We start from the raw sequence: 6,793 nt of genomic DNA, 5'->3' as shown, positions 1-6,793 counted from the left end.
ACACCCACAACAAAGCTAGGTAGATTTACATTACATTGTGGTCACTGCAGTAATTGTGGTTTATAATCAAAAAGACTACAGGCTGTAGAGACAGCAAGGGTAAAGTGGACTGTTAATGCCTCCTGCTGTTGTTCCTCAATTGAGGAAATGAAGGACTAATCCTAGATCCTCAAAGATGATTAATCATTAATTCAGTGGAAGTGTGGGACTAATTATCTCTGAGGATTGGAGCCAAAGTGATTTGCTAAAGGTCACCAGGAAGTCTGTGACCACTGCAGAAGAGAAACTTGAATCTGATAGATATGAATCCAAAACTACAACCGAACACTATTTCTGACTTCTGATTATAGCATTTAGAAATCCTGAGCAGACCACTTTGATGGTAACCCGTCCAATACTTTGAATGCAGCAACACAAACAACTTACTAACAGGCAACAGAGTTGCAATTTTGCAAAGTACTAGTCACTCTGCAGTGAATGTTTTGTAAATTGTGGGCAAGTGTCAAGTGGTTTGTGCCAGTGTGTGTACAGGCTAAGCTACTTCACATTTTGGCATGAAAACTTTCTCTCAGGCTCTCCCAGCAGATAGCTACTGTGGTGTAAACTTGCCTTGTGGTAACTGATTCATGCATTCCTTCTGCTGACTTCCAAGGATTAGCAGAAGACATGCCTCATGGGTGAAAAGTGGGCATCTCTTTATTTGATCCCGTTTATTGTGATAAAGTACATCAATAAATTTTATGGGCAGGTTTTTTGCTTGTCTAGTTTTGAATATGAGATAGTCTTAATGCAATTCTCTGACAGGAATTCTATCACTGCTAAGCTGATTAGAAATCCAGGAGCAACACAGCTGAGCTCTATTATAAGCTATCAGTAACAATCACCGCTGGGAATTGCTGTGTACTCCTGAAGAACAAACCCCATTTTAAATCAGAATGAGAGATGCAGGATAGTCAAGGAAGCTTGGGAGGTGACTGGGTAGTGTTATCAGTTAAATGGATTTTATAAAACATCAAATTTTCAAAGCTTTACTCACTAACACGTTATAAGACCAGGCCCTCAGGGATTCTGCATCTCATCATGGACAAAACTTGGCAGCAAAGACAGAGCTGAGCTATAAACCATTTCCGATGACTTTGTTCCTTGAAGGTCTGCAGCACTGCAATCACAGAACTTTTCAGAGTACTTGATCACACAGCTGGCATGCCCTGAAAGAGGGTTCCAGTAAAATGCCTCTGACATGCATTATCGAGCAGCATACAAAACTGCTGCATATGCAGAACCCTTGGCATGAATCAAAACTTTGAAGGTTACACTGAGCTGACAGAACCTTCTGAAGCCGGAGGATGCTTTGCTCTCTACTCAGCAGTGCCTGACATAGTCATCACAATGCATATCTGATGCAGGCCAGCTATGAGCTGCTGCATGAGTGTGTGAGCTGACAGGGAACACACCAGCAACTCTTACAGAAGCAGTCCTGATGGGTCCAGCACTGGGTGACGGTGTGACAGCAGGTGGTGATGTGGCAATGGCAGAATAGTAGAGTGTCAAGTGCAAATTGTGCACCCTTAAACTTACTATAGAAAAGTGAGTCCAATAACTATTGCTTCCTCCTCATCTTTTTCTGAAATTGACTCATGTTGTTACCTTGCTGTTCTTTGATCCTTTTCATGATGTTGGCCATCTCCCTGCGCAATCACTGCTGCATCTTAATAAGGAAATGTGGTCTTACATAAGTAGCTAGATTAACAGACATTATAGCAAAATCATTGCAAGTTTCCTCAGACTTCCTTTTTTTGGGCTGCTTCCTTCCTAATCTGGAAAAATTATCTATATTTACAATAGCAAACCAAAAGTTCCTTATAAATTCATGCTTTTATCTGTTGAAATAGCTAACACACACAAGACAAGGTCTAGGACATAGATAATTCTTTCCATACAGACTATCCAAGACCCTTCAGATTCTCCTTTGCTAGTGATGTGGGCTAGATGGCTCAGTACAACCACTTTGAGGAATACCTTGGAACATGTGCTTTCTTGCTTTTGAATCTAAAGGTGAATGTGCTTGTAACTCATGTCTAAGCATCATCCCAAAGCCCCAGGTACAACAGCAACTCATCTGGAAGTCCCCACAGCTTGATATCCCAACATTTACCCAGGATCCTGCACTTGAGCTCAGTGTGCCCTCCTCTGGGGACCTAGATGCCTAGGTATTTTAACATAAATCTCCATACAGTGAAAGCTACCATACCAGAATTCAGTAATGACTGATGGGGATCTTTTTATACCAGACATGGGATACACAAAGTATGCTGTGTGGGGTGGGGACCTAGGAGTTGTGGTTCATATTCATAGGGTTACTTCTGCTTCTCTTCAAGGATTCTGTAAGCTATGTGGCTAATTCAAACCTCTCACCTGTGAGACTTTGAATCTCTTCGGGTACTCTTTTTTTTTAACTCACTGTGCTTGCCTTCCTGGCTGCTTAGAGACTTCACTTGGAGGGAGCTGCTGTGGCTGTGCTGCCCCTCTCCCATATGAAGCCTGGAGGTCAACACACTGTCGGAAGATGACTTGCATCTTCTGATATTGATGAAGATTCTCAGTCCAATTTGTGCACTTTCTGGATGACTTAGATGTGACTTCTGCTCTGTGAAGTACTTGTGACTGGATGTAGCACTCAAATTGATGGAGGCACTTAATGTGGGTGCCTCCATCTTTAATGGTAACGAAGAGCTGGAGTTTAACCACCCCTTCTCCCATTGACTAACTCCTGGGCTTTCTGGATTGTTTTTTGGAGATGCCCTGGGACATGCCCTCACTACATGCAGGAAACAGAGGGAAGTGCTGGATGCTGTCTTGCTTTTGAGTTACACTACCTCATTCTAATGGTGTTGGTATCTGGACTCCTGCATCTCCTCTTGTGCTCCATGACTTAACTTTTCACATTGTCTCCTAATTTACATGCTCTGAATTATTTGCTGAGGCTAGAGAGCTACTTCTTAGCTATTGTAATACCCATGCAGGAGGCACACAAGCAGCTGTTGTAGGTCTTTTTAATATTAACTTAAACCAGAAGTCTGATTGGCTTTGGTCATGGCACTAATCAACTTCAGTCCAAACTTCCTGTAGTTGTTAGATTCCTGATTGAGACAAATGCCAGTGTGAGATAGATATTTAAGTGCTGCTGAGACTGGTACAGCAAGTCCTTCAAAATCCTTGTTGGCCAGCTTTTAAAGTCATTACCAATCCTGTGATTGGATCCCAAGATTCTTAATTTCTTACCCCCAGTCCTCTCTTCTGGGATTGATGCTAGCTACATCTGCAGGAGAATTATGAGTCAATCATGAGTCATGACAAACCAAACACTGTACACAATTAACTGCCTCTTTGCATTTTTAAAGACATGCTGATCCTGTTAGGGTTGCAGTAGGATTCCTGGGATAGATTTCACATGTCCTGAACTGACACAGTGAGATGTCACTGTCTTCTCAGTGTAGGCCATTCACAAATGTATGCATGCTTGAGTATGAAGATCTGGTGCTAACAGAAATCTGCAGTTTAGAGTACACACTTGTAGTCCCAGTATGAGGACTCAAACACAGAATGGTTTTCCTGGAATTTTCACATATTCTGTTCTTTCTCACAAATGGCTTTTATAGACTCAAGGCTTGCCTATACTTTAGACACTGTTAACATATATCATAGCTGATAATAGGAGGTCAATGATACAGGGCAGCGTTTGTTCAGAAATGATCTTTTGGATGCCAATATTATTTGCTATTTGGATTGCTTTAAGTTGTTCAGGTGACACAGCACTGACCATATTGGAAAATCTTTTGCCTACTGTGGTCACAGCTGGGCATGACTTCAAATAAATTCCTCAGGTCTTAAGGTAACCCATATCAACCAGTCAGCCTCACTTCCATCCCTGGAAAAATGATGGAGCGGCTCCTTCTGGAGGACATCTCAAGGCACTTGGAAGAGAAGAAGGTTATCAGGAGTATTCAGCATGGATTCACTGAGGGGAAATCACGCTTGACTAACCTGATACCATTCTATGATGTCATAACTGAATGGGTAGATTTGGGGGGACCAGTGGATGTGGTCTACCTTGACCTTAACAAAGCCTTTGACACCGTCACCCATGACATCCTAGTGAGCAAGCTCAGGAAGTGTGGGATGGAAGGGCAGACAGTGAGGTGGATTAGGAACTGGTTACAAGATAGGGTTCAAAGAATGGTGATCAATGGTGCCAAGTGCAGCTGGAGAGCTGTAACCAGTGGAGTCCCCCAGGGATCAGTGCTGGGACTGGTGCTGTTCAACATCTTCATCAGTGACATTGATGAGGGAACAGAGTGTCTGCTCAGCAAGTTTGCTGATGACACCAAACTGGGAGGCTTGGCTGACACAGCCCATGGCAGGGGGCTGGAATTAGATGATCCTTGAGGTCCCTTCCAACTCTGACAATTCTGTGATTTTACTCCTGTGCTTGGCACTAGTAAGGCTGCACCTCAATTACTGAGTTCAGTTTTGGGGTACTCACTACCAGAAGGACATTAAGGTGCTGGAGCATGTCCAGAGGAGAGCAATGAGTCTGGTGAGGGGTCTTGAACAAATGTTCTATGAAGAGAGGCTGAGGGAGCTAGGGTTTTTCAGTATGGAGAAGAGGAGGCTGAGGGGAGACCTTATTGCTCTCTGAAATTACCCGAAAGGAGGTTGTAGCAAGGTGAGGGACAGCCTCTTCTCTCAGGTAACAAGTGATAGGACAAGAGGAAATGCCTTCAAGTTGCACCAGGGAAGGTTTAGATTAGACATCAGGAAAACTTGTTTCACCAATAGGGCTGCTGGACATTGGAACAGGCTGCCCAGGGAAGTGATGGAATCACCATCCCTGGAGCTGTTTAGAAGACATTTAGATGCGCAGCTTAGAGACATGGCCTAACAGTTGCGTACAGGGCTATGTTAAGATACGTTTGGACTCAATGATCTTAAGGTATTTTCCAACCAGGCAATTCTATGATTCTGGCACTCAATACAGCAAGTCCAGTTTCAACTAAAGAGGGAAAAAACCAAACCAAACAACCCCTTCAAAAAAGGAAGAAAACAACAATCCCCAGGAAAACAGCAGTTTGCATGCTTGATAAAGACAAGAACAGTACACTCACAGTAATGCTTCCTCAAAATGCTCTCATGGCAGCCATCCAACATATAATCATTTGAGGACTTCCTGAGTCAGAGATGTTGTCAATACAGTACAACTGTATTACACAATTATTTGATACAATTGTGGTGAACACAGTGGATATTTGAAATACATGTTGCATAGTGCACTACATGGTACTATTGCACATAACACATTGCCCTCCTGCCACACCTGAGCTCTTCTGCAGCACAGCTGGAGAAATCACAGTGCAAACTGCTGCCATTTGCAGTAGGTTTCTCTCCAACCCTGATGGAGCAGCAGTATTAAACACCTGCCAGGCAGACTGGCAGCATAATCTTCTGATTTTTTGTGTTATTATTTGTTTGTCCTGAAATCAGTTGGAAGCAGAACTGCTGAGGTAGGGACATTGCCTCAGAGTGGTTTCAAATAGTATTTATCAATATAAATGTGGATGTATTCATCTGCATTTTACTTTGGTTAAAATTTTCTTTCATGATTTTGTCCCATCACTTTTTGAGTTATGTAAACTTGTAGCATCCATAATATTCTGTGGTGGAAATTTTCACAGCATGACTGAATATTGTATGAAAACTGACCTTTTTTTGTTTGCTTTTATCTAGTCATCTGCTGGTTTCATTTGAAGTTCTCTTGCTTTCATACTGGATGAGACAGCTTATAATAACAACTTTAACTGTCCTTTCTAGCCACCGAATTTCATAGACCTTTCTACCCTCTCAGTTATCTCTCTGCCACTCTTACTCACTTGTCTATTTGTTATTTAACAGTAGCATACCTTTGATCACATTTATTGCTCATCTCTGTATGTCCAGTTTTTCTATTACCCTTGAGATAGAAGAGTCAGAACTGCATTGAGCACCTCCAAGAGGCACACTGAGAATATTGTATTTCTGTTTAGTTTGCTATTGCTTTCCTCATAATTTTTAATATACTAGCTGGCATTTTTTTTAATTATTTTTTTTTTGCTTAAACCCAAAACAATTAAAATAGAGAAATAATAAGGAACTAACCTAGGTTATCCCTTAGCACCAATGAGGTATGAAAATTATTCGTACCTCATTGGCATATCAAATACAAGTGCAGCAAAGATGCCAAAGGTGCAAAGAAGTCACACATATGTTTATAACTCAGAGAAATACCACTGCCTCCTATTGAACCCTAAGGAACTGTCTTAAATGAGAGCTTTTGTGGAAAATAATGCTTTGATTAACCTCATGATTTTTCTCACCAGCATGCTCTAGGGAAGGGCTATGACATTTCCAAGGGTCCAGCATTTGAACAGTATTTCATAACTTAGTGGGCCAGAAGGAGATCTAGAGTAAGACTTCATGGTTCTTGTATGGGGACAGCCTCCTAAGGAGTTTTAATTACCTGGCATTGAAGCTGGGATATATGAGGGGATTGCTTCCTGCCACTTCTAGCCACCAGCCCAGAAAAAGGCTCCTCCAGTAATTCCAGGCTTTTCATTTGGGAGAAACTACTTCCATGTCTTATAATTTCTAAGGTCAAGAGTGATTTAATTTTGATTCAGCAGAAGGTTTTTACATAATAAAGTAATTCTCGTAGCTCAGAGGTTTTTATACACTTGACGGGAGTCAACATGAACACATG

Source organism: Dryobates pubescens, chromosome 10 (assembly GCF_014839835.1).
Source record: "Dryobates pubescens isolate bDryPub1 chromosome 10, bDryPub1.pri, whole genome shotgun sequence".
NCBI lineage: Eukaryota > Metazoa > Chordata > Aves > Piciformes > Picidae > Dryobates > Dryobates pubescens.
Note: the sequence above shows the minus strand (reverse complement) of the source record.